At 43.2% G+C, this 14,190-nt stretch overlaps 1 long non-coding RNA gene across 2 annotated transcripts in view; it reads left to right on the top strand.

Moving 5' to 3' along the window:
• LOC149869558 (uncharacterized) overlaps positions 1–14,190 on the top strand; it is a 72,302-nt gene that overhangs the window by 36,796 nt on the left and 21,316 nt on the right. Inside the window, exon 4 of one of the 2 annotated variants that reach the window (XR_016441108.1) lies at positions 3,005–3,226. The exons of the other annotated variant lie outside the window; for it this stretch is intronic. This is a non-coding gene — a long non-coding RNA (uncharacterized LOC149869558). Of the gene's footprint in view, positions 1–3,004; positions 3,227–14,190 lie in introns of those variants that run through there. 2 annotated transcript variants of the gene reach the window in all.

Consider the following 14,190-nt stretch of genomic DNA (forward strand, 5'->3'; position numbering starts at 1 on the left):
GCAGGGACCAAACCAGGAAAGCCAAGGCTGCAACTGAACTCCAACTAGCTTCGAGTATCAAGGACAATAAAGTCCTTTTTCAGATATGTAAAGAGCTGGAGGAAAATGAAGGGCAACATTGGACCCCTGCAGAACCATATGGGGCAACTGACATCCAGAAAAAAGCCAGTCTATTAAATGGGTAATTTTGTGTCAGTCTTTCATTAGTCTCATGGGATGCTCATGCCTGCTATAGGACAGGGAGGTCTGGGTGAGGGAGATCCCCTGCCCTCCATTAATGCTGACCTTGTGAAGGAACACCTTGAGAAACTGGACACCTTCAAATCAGCTGGCCCTGACAATCTACACCCCTGGGTATTCAAGGAGCTGGCAAGCATCATAGTCCAGCCCCTGGCACAGATCTTTGAAAACTCCTGGCGCTCTGGTATAGTGCCTGAAGACTGGAAGAAGGCCAATGTAGTGCCTATCTTCAAGAAAGGGAGGAAAGTGGATCTGGCTAACTATATAGGTCCATCATCCTGACTTCTATCCTGGGGAAGATCTTAGAAAAGTTTATTAAAGCGGCCATCCTTCATGGACTGGCTGACGCCAACATCCTAAGGGATAGTCATCACAGGTTTCTTGTGGGTAGGTTTTGCTTGACCAATCTCATTTCCTTCTATGACCAGGTGACCTATCACCTAGACAAGGGAGAAGAGATTGATGTCATATATCTTGACTTCAAAAAAGCCTTCCATCTGGTATCCTATGATCACTTCTTGGCAAAACTGGTCAATTGTGGCCTTGGGTCCACCATGATCTGCTGGCTGGGAAATTGGCTCCATGGTTGGACTCAAAAGGTAGTAATTGATGGAAGTCACTCATCATGGTGTCCTGTGACCAGTGGGGTCCCTCAAGGCTCTGTTCTTGGACCCATACTGTTCAACATCTTCATTAATGAAGTGGACATGGGAGTCAGGGGCAGACTGACCAAGTTTGCTAATGACACCAAACTTTGGGTCAAAGCATCCACATCAGGAGACAGGCAGGTGATCCAGGCTGTCTTGGACAGGCTCAGCAAATGGGTGGACAAAAACCTGATGGTGTTTAACTCTGAAAAATGCAAGGTTCTCCACCTTGAGGAAAAAAACCCTGCAGCATCCCTATAGGTTCGGCAGTTCTACGCTGGCTAGCAGTACAGAAGAAAGAGACTTGGGGGTCATCATTGACCACAAGGTGAACATGAGCCTGCAACATGATGCTGCGGCTAGTAATGCAGCCAAAATGCTGGCTTGCATTAATAAATGCTTCTCAAGCAAATCCCAGGATGTTCTTCTCCCTCTGTACTTGGCCTTGGTGAGGCCGCAGCTGGAGTATTACATCCAGTTTTGGGCTCCACAATTCAAAAAAGATGTGGAGAAGCTTGAGAGAGTCTACAGAAGAGCCACGCGCATGATCAGAACTCAGGAAAGCAGACCTTACGATGACAGGCTGAGAGCCATGGGGCTCTTTAGCCTGGAAAAGCACAGGCTCGGGGGTGATCTGATGGCCACCTATAAGTTTATCAGGGGTGACCACCAGTATCTGGGGGAACGTTTGTTCACCAGAGCGCCCCAAGGGATGACGAGGTCAAACGATCATAAACTACTACAAGACTGTTTCAGGCTGGACGTAAGGAAAAATTTATTTTCTGTCCAAGCCCCCAAGGTCTGGAACAGTCTGCCAGCAGAGGTGGTTCAAGCACCTACATTAAACACCTTCAAGAGCAAATAGGATGCTTATCTTGCTGGGATCCTATGACCCCTGCTGAGTTTCTGATTTTTGGGTGGGCGGCTGGACTCAATGATCTTCTAAGGTCCCTTTCAGCCCTAATGTCTATGAAATCTAGACATCAGGAGGCGCTACTTCACTGTCAGGGTGGCTAGGATCTGAAACCAACTTCCAAGCAAAGTGGTGCTGGCTCCTACCCTGGGGTCTTCAAGACGAGGTTAGACAAACACTTTTCAGGGGTCATCTGACCCCATTACTTTTTCCTGCAAGGCAGGGGGTTCGACTTGATGATCTGCTCAGGTCCCTTCCGACCCTACAAACTATGAAACTATGAAGTATGAAGAGAAATTAAAATCAAGTGATGGCAAAATTGTTAAATTGATGAAATATATGTTCAATTGAGTCATGGCAACTTGTTGATGACTAATGTAAATAAGGATTAATTGATGTGCTGTGTGGAAGGTGAGAGCCTCACCAACCAGTGAACTATAAAACAGCTCCTTAACTAGATAAGTCAGAAAAGTGGGATTGTTAGCCAGCGAATCCCATAGACAAGTGATCAAAAATGACTTATCGGTAGCATGGCAACCCAGGTAGGATGAGACATCCAGGAAGATAAGGATGAGCTTGGATAGATGTGGTATGGGAAGGGTGTAGGGAAGGTGGAGCCCTGTGAAGAAAGAGCTCACCCTCAAGTCCTACCACTGACTGTGACAAACATCTCACCTCCGTTCTTTTTTTCTTTTGTTCTTTTTGAACATCAAGACCTAGTGGGTGAGGAACAAGGGAGAATCCAAAGTGGGGAGTAAGTGAGTGGGTGATATGTCTTCAGGATATGCACTTCCACAACTCCTCTCTGCGCTTTTTCTTGGTATGAATGAGATGGATTTGCTGCTAAGTATTATTTCTAAAATCTGCAATATCTGCAGTAATTAAAAATTGTCTAAGAACTACTTCAAATCATGAGAATTTCAAACCACAAAGATTGCAATGCTATGAATATCCAAATGTTATTTCAAAACAAATACACTTGCTTCACTTCTTCTTAAAGGAAGTCATGGTAAACATACTTTCATGTTTTATTATGGAAGCTAGTTAATGGAATCATTTAAAAAAAACTATATATCTCTACATCTTCCTAGCCTAAATCTATCATGCATGGCTTTTTGAACCAGTGCCACCCCAAGAAAATAACTTTTTGTGTTTCATCTCCTCACTTTTTTTTGCCTCCCTGCCTGCCATCTGACACCTCCAGGGAAGGAATTCTACCTGATCAACACGTCAAAGAGCTGCTCAGTACAGCTCACAAAGACACTCTCATGCACCCAGAGGGACAGACTTCTATCTTCAGCTCCCTCTGTCCAAAAATAAAGTTTATTTCCAACCTATGGGGACTTTTTACCATCTTGTACCATCTACACTTTTCCCAGAGCCTGACAAAAGGACTTTGATCCTGAAAGCTTGCAGAAAAGGACGATTTTCTTGCCATTTACCAGTTGGTCTAATAAAAGGTATCATTTTGGAACCAAGAGTTCTAGTTTTTTGTATATCTCCTCACTGAGTAATTTGTCTATATATCTTACAGCAACTGGTCTAAGGGTTTTCCTTCACCTCTGGTTCTCTGACATGGCTGGATCACTGCTATTTTTTTCCTTGATGCTCTCAGTTATATTTTTACTGAGTTGTAAAAAATCAACTGGTTCAGTTTATGAGAAGAAATAATTCCTTTCACTTCTTTACCATTGCATTTTAAAAAGTTCCAAGTTTCTTTCTTGGTTATATAAAGGAATTTGAAAGGCACCTTTGGGATTACAGTAAGGTTTTTATTTAATTTTTTTATTTTTTTGCCCCCTTTGAGTAACTACTTGCTTTTTCACAGATGCTTTAAGATTTATTGTCTTTTGGGAGGAGTGGAAGGTTGAACAACTCATATTTTTTATACTTGAGTTTGTAGGAAGACATAAAACCACCCTAACTGATATAAGTATACTGGCAGCACTCATTTAGAAACAGGACTGAAAGGCTAAGATTTTTATTTTTGGGAAAGAACTGAATTCTGGGAAGTATACAGCCTTATCCTTTTCCAAAGCACAAGGCCAGGATACCAGAGCTCTGGATTCAGTTTATGGATAGAGCACAGGCACTTTATAGGGGGGCAGTCAGGAGGGCCAAGGCAGAGATGGAGATAGGACTAGCTTCCCGGATTAAGGACAATAAGAAGTCCTTCTTCAAATACATAGGGGGTAAAAAGAGGGTCCCGGGTAATGTGGGGCCCCTGCAGGACACGATGGGCAACTTAGTCATCACACCAGATGACAAAGCTAACATATTTAATGATTTCTTTGCCTCTGTCTTCCTAAGTAGGGACCAGTTCAACCACCTCCCTGCTGGGCCCCCCTTGGGCCCCGGGAGAGACACGCCTGGGCCAAGGGGTTAGCGAGGAGTTAGTTAGGGTACTTCTGGAGAGGCTGGACGTGTTCAAGTCCGCTGGTCCGGACGATCTTCACCCTAGGGTTCTACAGGAACTGGCCGAGGTCATTGCAGGACCCCTGGCGTGGCTCTATGAGCACTTGTGGTGCTCTGGTGAGGTGCCGGAGGACTGGAAGAGGGCCAATGTGGTCCCTATTTTCAAAAAGGGAAAAAAAGAGGACCCGGGAAATTACAGGCCAGTTAGTCTTACCTCAATCCCAGGTAAGCTCTTTGAAAAAATTATCCTGGCGCACATCCAGGAGGGCCTTGCGGGGGAATGCATGCTCAGGGGCAACCAACATGGGTTCATCAGTGGCAGGTCTTGTCAGACCAACCTGGTGGCCTTTTACGTTCAGGTCACCAAATCATTAGACGCAGGGGTTGCTGTGGATGTAGTCTTTCTGGACTTCCGGAAGGCTTTCGACACTGTCTCTCACCCTGTCCTCATCAAAAAGCTGGGAGACTGTGGTGTCGATGCCCACACGGTCAAATGGGTCGCCAACTGGTTGGAGGGCCGCACCCAGAGGGTGGTAGTGGATGGGTTCTTCTCGACCTGGAAGGATGTGGGCAGTGGGGTTCCGCAGGGCTCGGTCCTCGGGCCCGCACTGTTCAACATCTTCATCAGTGACTTGGATGAGGGGGTAGAAAGCACCCTGTTCAAGTTTGCTGATGACACTAAGATGTGGGGGGATGTGGGTGCACTAGAAGGGTGCAATAGGCTACAAGCTGACCTTGACAGGTTGCAACGGTGGGCGGAGGAGAATAGGATGGGGTTTAACACTGATAAGTGCAAGGTGTTGCACATGGGGAGGAAGAACCGGCACCACACTTACAGGTTGGGGAACTCCCCTCTTGCCAGCACGGAGACGGAAAAGGATCTTGGAGTCGTCATTGACTCCACGATGAACATGGGCCGGCAGTGTGGGGAGGCAGTCAAGAAGGCCAACCGTACCCTGTCATGCATCCACAGATGCATCTCGAGCAGGTCCAGGGAGGTGATCCTCCCCCTCTATGCGGCACTGGTCAGGCCGCAGCTGGAGTACTGCGTCCAGTTCTGGGCGCCACACTTCAAGAGGGACGTGGACGATATGGAAAGAGTTCAGAGGAGGGCCACTCGTATGATCAGGGGTCAGCAGGGCAGGCCTTATGAGGAGAGGCTACGGGACCTGAACCTGTTTAGCCTCCACAAGAGAAGGTTAAGGGGGGACCTTGTGGCCTGCTACAAACTGGTCAGGGGGGATCAGCAGGTATTGGGGGAGTCCCTGTTCCCCCGTGCGCTGCCAGGAGTGACCAGGAATAACGGTCACAAGCTGGCGGAGGGTAAGTTTAGATTAGATATTAGGAGGCGCTACTTCACAGTCAGGGCGGCTAGGGCCTGGAACCAGCTTCCAGGGGAAGTGGTGCAGGCTCCTAGCCTGGGGATTTTTAAAAGGAAGTTAGATGAGCACCTTGCCGGGGTCATCTGACCCCGGTGCTGTTTCCTGCCAAGGCAGGGGGTCGGACTAGATGATCTACCTAGGTCCCTTCCGACTCTAGCTACTATGAAACTATGAAACTATGAAACTAAGACAAATCATTTGGGGAAGATTATCAAATGAATAGTAGTTAAATTATTTGCTTATCCCTTTGAAAATCCTTTACCTATTTGTCCTGCCTGACATTTGCAAAATATTTTTCTACCACAGACTGATGATAGATTGATAGATTACAAAGTCATAAAAACAATTGTGATAATTTAATCTGACCTAATAATCTAATTCAAATTAGTTCTAATTAATTATTATAATCGAATCATTGAATTAACTCCTATTTGACCTATAGCCCATTACTTAGAAAAAAATATTTAATTGTAACCTGTGGTATAACCTGTGGTTGTTCCACTGATTAATTATGCTCACTATTAAATTTGTATATCTTTTTTCTGAATTTATTAACATTTACCTTCTGAACACTGGATTTTGTTGCACCTTTTTTCAAACTGAAGAGCTCTGTTTTTAAACTTCTGTTCCCCATATAGGTATTTAGATACTGTAAAGGCACTTATAAATTGTGATCTGTTCTTCAATCTTTTATGTTTCTCGTGTTAAAATCAAGAGATTAAGCTCCTAGAGTTATTCAAGACTTTAAATACTTCTCAGAGTTCTTCCAGGGACTATCCAAAACCTATAACTACTGAGTTATAATGAATTGTTTTGGTAAAATTCAGCTGTTATCTGGGGAATTTTTTTTTCTTTTCAGTTATGCTTTGTTTCCAGAAGTGAAGCATGGTGAACCAATGCTTAATAGGAATGAATTTGATTAAAGCATTTACATACTCTGTGCCTAGATCATAATTCTTCTTTCTAACAGTACCTAAATGATTGGTCTCCTGGATCAGCCACCAGTATATGGATGGAGGATTATTCTGATTCCAACCACTTTTGCTATCATTTATGAGATGCAATTGTTGATTAGAACAAATTCCAGGAAAAGGTAAGGTTGTCAGGGGCTAGCAGTCAAGACCTTTTGTGTGTATTGGTAACAGAAGAAACAAAACTTCCTGGAAAAAGTAAACCAGTGTCACAACACTAGTTAGAAAACTTGACAAAAATGTGCAGAATTCTGTTTTACTTACTGAATGATCAAAATGAAGCCTGCAGGAACTCAGAGCTACCTGACTAAACTGCAGGAACAATTATGTTACCTCCAATGACCATTGAAGTGCTCCCATTATAGGAATGTTGTACATCTCTGAAGCATGATTCATTTCCTACAATAGAGACACTTGTGCACTAAGGCTGGGTGACAGCCTATTGATGTCATGTTTGGCACCTATATACAGGTAGCCATTTCAATCTTCAAAGACTTTTATGAGCTTTAACTAATCAGTACCATTTTCTCAGTTGTGGAAGGAAGACTGACAGGCAGGCAAGTAACCAATATTAATTTATGCAATGTTTATCTTATGTTGTGAATTACCAATTTGGCAAAAATGGCCTATTTCTTGTAATAATTTGAACAAGAAGCCACAAAGAGAAAACATAGTTAAAAGGTAAGTCAAGAAATTTTGAAAGCCCACTTCTCCCCTTTACTTATAGTTAAGGAATCAAATAAGGTAATTATCTATTAAATCCTTAAAATATTGTTGTCCTATCTTTTCCACAGTATTCTGGACCCGCACAGGGTATAGAATGATAGAAATTTAGGATTTTAAGGGACCTCAGGAGGCCATCTAGTCCAACCCCCTGGTCAAAGCAGAACTAACCCCAACTAGATCGTCCCAGCCAAAGCTTTGTCTAGCTGGGTTTTGAAAACCCCAAGGATGGAGCTTCCACCACCTCTCTGGGTAAACTGTTCCAGTGTTTTATTACCCTCCTAGTGAGAAAATTCTTCCTAATATCTAACCTAAACTTCCCTTTCTGCAACTTGAGACGGTTGCTCATTTTTCTGTCATCTGCCGCCACTGACAAAAGCCTAGCTCCAACCTCTTTTGAACCCCCTTCAGGTAGTTGAAGACTGCTATTAAGTCCCCTCTCAGTCTCCTCTTCCCTAGACTAAATAAGCCCAGTTCCCTCAGTCTTTCCTCATAAGTCATGTCTACCAGCCCCCTCACCATTTTTGTCACCCTTTGCTGGACTGTTTCCAATTTGTCCACTTCCTTTTTTGTAGTGGGGGGCCCAAAACTGAACACTGCTCCAGATGTGGCCTCACCAGTGCTGAATAGAAGGGAATAATTACTTCTCTTGACCTACTGGCAACACACCTACCAATGCAGCTGTCACAGAGCACTGAGGTGCCTGCTCCTTTAAGGGCAGAAACTTCCTAGAGAGAGGGCCCTAGAAGCCAGGCAGAAACCCCACAAGTGCAGGTTACTGTGGCAGCAGTCTAACAAGGGAATTAGCTTGCACCTGCACCCAGCCAGCTGACCAGAAAAAGGCATGGCCCTGGGTCCATATAGCCCCAGGGCTGGGACTAAAGGTAGTTAGGACCCTGGCAGCTGCCCGTGGGAGTGGAGTTCATGCAGAAAAGCTCTACAGAGATACCTGGGTGCCTGTGTTACTGCTGGTGAGACTAATGAAGTTTAGGAGTCCCTAAAGTATCCGGGGCTAGGAGGCACACATTGTGGAGGGAGAAACTGGTCCTGTTAAAGGGACAGAATATGACCTCCAGTGTTATGGTTGTTATCATGTTCTAGCCCAGGGGCTTATATTTAGGTTGCTGCTTTTAATCTGGTGGATCAGGATGAGGCTACTGGGGAGGAGGAGGCCTCATTGGGGAACACTACCATGCAGAACCCCAGCACTAGAGGGCAACAGGGGGTGAGGAGACCCCGGCGCCAGTGAGCGTGCAATGACAGAGGTGCAGAGAGCCCAGCAACTGTGAGGGCATGCAGACAGAGCTGCAGAGAGCCCAGCACTGTGAGGGCATGCAGGCAAGGGCCAAGGGTCCAGTGACAACAAGAGGCTGAGTTAGATCAAGGCCTCAGAGGAACAGCATTTGAATACCATCTGTGAGGCATGGGGCATGATAAAGGGGCAGTTTTGTAGTTACTCATATAGCCCATAAGGCTTGGGGTGTTCCACGAGGCACTTACTTAGAGAGGGACATAGCAAGGGGTCTAAGAACCCACACAGTTTAGTGTGGTCCACCAGGTGTGTGACTGCATAGCACCTTGAAGGCAGTCTACCTATCTACCATTTATTATCTTAACCATCAAGACGTGGCAAATGAGAATAGAAGGTACCTGTAGGGTGAAGCTGGCAACGTCACAGGGCTCTAGGAGCATCATGCCTGTTCCTAGGGACCCCACCCCATGACAGCAGCTGAGTATGCCATTGCCTTCTTGGCAACAAGGGCGCACTGCCGACTCATATTCAGCTTATTGTCCATTGTAACCTTCAGGTCATTTTCTGCAGAGCAGCTGCCCAGCCAGTCAGCCCCCAGCCTGTGCTGGTGCATGGGTTTGTTTTGTCCTAAGTGCAGGACTTTGCACTTGTCCTTGTTGAACCTCATGAGATTTCTTTTGGCACAGTCCTCCAATTCATCCGTGTCACTTTGAATCTGAGTCCTACCCTCCAGCAAATCTAATACTCCACCCAGCTTGGTGTCCTCTGCAAACAAGAAGTGCACACAAAAGTCAATATGCTCCTTTCCAATTGTTCTACCTCCAGTCTCTTTAAAGATCCTTTCATTAACTTACAACCTCCAGATTGAAGAGTTTTAGATATGTCAGTTCAGTCTGTAGTCTGTCTGCATCATCTCTTAGTTCTATTAGTAATGTCAAATCTTATGATCTTGAGCTTCTCACTGTAGCATTAAATATTTAGAGTACAGTAAGAACTGATGAGTACAATCAGACATGCTACCAGTTTAAATTAAAAGTGTGGATTCCTTTCTAACCACTGATTTGAATAGAACAATTTATGGCAGATTTATTTTTCTTCTTGTGATGTTTTAGCTTACTTAATTGCAATATTTTATTAGTGTATTTGGAAAGTTGACTCCTTCCATTAGTCTCCCAACAACTGGTAATATAGTTAAAACTTTATAAACTTTCATCTTAAAGAACTTTCTATAGCTATAGTCCTTCATGGCTTTTAATCTTTCCTTGTTCATCAATTCTGTAATTTTGTTACTTTTTCATTCTCAAATTCTGTTTTAAAGCTGAATAGTAACTCCTTTACTTTCTTTACCTCAAGGTATATATAACTTTTTAAATCTAATGTTGGTTTTCTTAATTTTTATATGTACTTTCAGTTGGATTAAAGAACTGAAATAAAGTTCCACAAAATACTAAAATGCTATATGTATATCACTACTGTATTACATATATGTCATAATACAGTATACATATGCGCCATATATTGTATGTCACAATATTGGAGATATATACTACATGTAATATTTCTTTTTATGATGAGAACGTATAATCACTACATGATATATATATATATAATAAAAAATACTATAGTATATATTGTGCAAATATGCATTACTATATTATACATACTTTTGTTTTTAGCATTGATTTTATATAGGATCATAATAGTTCAAGCTTGAAGGGTCCTCATGGAGTCATTTAATCCACCTCCCAGTCTAAGACAGGATCATACATGAATAAAACATAGAAGCCAAGTATCTGTCTAACCTGCTCTTGAAAATTTCCAGTGGTGGAGATTCCACATTTTTTTTTGCCAGTCTCTTCAGTGCTTCACCACCCTCATAGTAAAAGTTCCTCCTAAGCTCCAACTTCAGTTTCCCTGCTGCAGCTTGAAGCCATTTCTCCTAGTCTTGTCCCCTACAGCCACAGAGAAAGGTCCATCTCCATCTCCTCTGTAACTGCTCTTCAAGTATTTGATGATAGTAATCAAATCCCCACTCAGTCATCTCTTCTCTAAATTAAATAGCAATAGTCCTTTAAGCCTTTCCTCTTAAATCATGTTTCCTAAGCCTCTAATATTTTTTGTTGCCTGCAGTAGACTATTTCCAAAATGCCTACATCCTTCTTTTAAGGTGAAGCTCAAAATTGGACATAATACTTAGGCCTTATCAGTACTGAATAGAGAGGTAGAATCTATTCCTTTTGTTTGCAAGTGACACTCCCGTTTATACAACCCAGTATGCTGCTGGCTTTTTTTGCAACAAAAGCAAAATATGTTGCTTCATATTCATATTTGCTTATGGTCTACTATGACCTCCAGGTCCTTCTCTGCAGTTCTGCAGTCTACTTCATCATTCCCCAGTCTGTATTTGTGCACATATTTATTTCATCATAAGGGCAAGAATTTGCATGGGTCCTTGTTGGATCTTTTCTGATTGAATGCAGACCATTTCTCCAAGCTATTCAGGTCATTCTGAATCATAGTCCTACCATCTGGAATATCTGCAGCTCCACCTAGCTTGGTATCATTAGTAAATTTGCTAAGTGTGCACTCAATCCAATTGTACAAAACACTACTGATGATATTAAACAATACAAGACTCAGTATGGACCCCTGAGGAACTCCACTCAATACCTCCCCACAACTAGAAATTGAACTACTGATACTACTCATTAAGCATAATGAAAAAGATGTGTTTGCCAGGGCACCCCTTGGAATAACCAGGAACAATGGCCACAAACTGACCAAGAGCAGATTTAGGCGGGACATCAGGAAGAACTTTACAGTAAGGGTTGCCAGAATCTGGAATGGGCTTCCAAGGGAGCTGGTGCTCTCCCCTACTATTAGGGTGACAATATTTGGATCTTGGGGAGCACTGGATTTACAGCAGAATAAAAGGCTTTAACCTGTGGCCTAGAAGAGCTGATAATCACAAGGCAGACTGATATGTTGAAAGTAATATTGCAAGATGCTTAGGCAAGTATTTTTTCTAAGCATATAGTACTGTTATAAGATGTATAGCTCATTGTGTAAAAGAAACAGGATGAAAACCACCAGCTATCATTAGGAGATAGAGCAGATTTTGCTTATGAATGCTTATGCTAAGCTAGTCATTTGCTTATGCTAAGTAACCATCTTAAATGTGTCAACCATTTTCAAGTGAATCTGTGTAAGCTGGTGTGCTGTGAATGTGGTGACGTCTTAGGAATGTAGAGATGGTATAACATAGGACTGAAAAACAAAATGGAATGTGAAAGACAACATGGAACTAGTAACAGAATCTGAAATAAACATATATGAAAAGGTGATTGGTGAAGAGGCCTCCAGAAACTTCTACGTTTTTGGTCAAAGTCTGCCCTGTGGCCAAAGAATTGGGTCAGGGTCTTAGACATGCGCTCATAGCAAAAAGACATGTAAATACATCAAATGCATAGGTAATTCCATGCTAATGAAACAAACAATAAACAGAGGCAGAGCTTGAGATAGGAGGGAATATGGGTAGAACAAAGGAGGGACAAAGGTAGAGTAAATGTTAATGAGTATGAACCAAGGTATATAAATGTAGAAAGAACTAATGTCCATGGCAGTTTCCTAGTTTGTTGAAGCTAGTCCTAAGCTGTCTCCATTTTGAATAAAGTTGTTGCGAGCAATGCATGCTGGTGTTTGCTCTCTGAGCAAATGGATCATCATCTTCCTAGTCATTGGACACCACATGGAGTCGGGGTCTAACACCTACCTTGGGGTCTTTAAAAGAAAACTGGACAAGCACCTGGCTGCGGTCATATGACACCAGTGCTTTTTCCTGCCCAGGGCAGGGGGTCAGACTTGATGATCTACTGAGGTCCCTTCTGACCTGAACAACTATGAAACCATGAAATGGTATAATATGTATATATTATACTATAATTATATTGTAACACACACACAATGTAGAAACATTTTGTACTGCAAAGTGTTCTAGTTTATATTGCTGTAAATATTTTAGTTTGAATATGACCAGGTTAAATAGGTGTTTGCTCTGCTGTATCGTCTGTTTCTTAATCTGGAAAGAAGCAGGAGATACTGCAGGTAGGCAGACACTTTTGTCGTTTGTTACGCCTATTGTTTAGGGATACTCCCTGCTGTTTACTGTAAACAAAAGCTAGTTTCCATCAGTTTAGAGAGGGGGGAATCAGATCCCTAGCCTGATTGCCTAAACTGGGCAATGTTCTTTTTTTTTTAATTAATTGATTGAGAGAGAGGCTGAGGTCAGGACAAGCCCTGATTGGAATAGGCTTGTGTGAGGTCATGCCATATATATATAGGAACTTCTCAAGTTTCCTTCTCCTGGGGCAGCTGAAAGCTGGAAAACTTAATTGAGAGTTGGAGAAACTGCTCCCCATGGTGAGGTCTCCCCACGCTGCACTGGAGAAGCAAGTTAGAGCTATGCGAAAGGAAAATCTGGGGTAAGGGGAAAAGAGAGTTTGTCTCAAAGTTTGGGACTCAGTTTCTTTACCACTTTCTCCCCTTTAACTTTTTTCCTGGTTTTTATATGAGATAATATTGTTGTACAAACAGCGGTTCATTCCCTGGAGGCACGCAGAGATCACAGACACACAGACATCAGTTGGCACTTAAGAGTCTATTTGCTTGCAAGCAAAGGTCAGAGCAGAGCTAGATGCTCAAATTAACTCTGACCCCTGATTGTGTTTGCAAACAGCATTTATCTTCTCAAATCTTCTGGGCGTGTGCACAGACACAGAAGTTCTTGCAGCTTACTTCCGTTTCATACAAACATACATGTAACTACATCATCACATACATCGCATGTATAGTATAATTAGTTATTTGAATAGGGGGGGTGGAGAGGTAAATATGCGACAGCTAATTAAGCATGCTCAGTGCCACAAGGGTTTATCAACAGTTCGTTCCCCAAGGCTATGCAGTTAAATTCCAGTTTCTGTAATCAGCATGAGAAAGACTAAGGAGGAGAGGGAGAAACCTTGGGCAGCATTCTTTTCTTATCAAGAGCAAGATGCAAGCCGTGTAATTCTAACAATATTCCCCCCTCAAGATGCTTTTTGCTTCCCATTCTTAACTAGTACTCTTAACATCTGCCTTACTACTTACCAACCACTTCGGGGCCAAAGGAAAAGCCCTCTAAGACCACCATTCTCTGACCTCTTGGAGTCCCTCACAGGCCCAGCAGTTGGTGAGATTGAAAGTACCTGTAATTCTTTCCATCATGTCAACATATAAATTTGCTTCTGGGGGAGCAATTGGGGGGAACGGGGATAGAGGGTGGTGGCTAGGGCTGCTCAATCCTGCCTTCTTTACTACATAGATAACAACAAGGCATATTAAGACTCCCGCCATATCCTCCCTCTCTTGAGATTGAATACAGCCTAAACTTTTCCTTTGTTACTTTCTTATCTGATTTTCTGGACTCTGACTAAGCCACCTCATGCGCACTTGGAGATCACCAGGAGGTTCACAGCTCCCCCGCTGGCTTCTTGTTCTGAGGACGGCTCAGCCTCTGGAGTGAGCTCATCCTGGGAGCTGGTGTCCTCTGACGCTCGTGGATGTCATTTCACACGGGTATGGTGTATCCAAAGGTCATGGTTGGCAATCT

Source organism: Crocodylus siamensis, chromosome 3 (assembly GCF_052110815.1).
Source record: "Crocodylus siamensis isolate JL-2025a chromosome 3, ASM5211081v1, whole genome shotgun sequence".
In the NCBI taxonomy this organism is placed as follows: domain Eukaryota; kingdom Metazoa; phylum Chordata; order Crocodylia; family Crocodylidae; genus Crocodylus; species Crocodylus siamensis.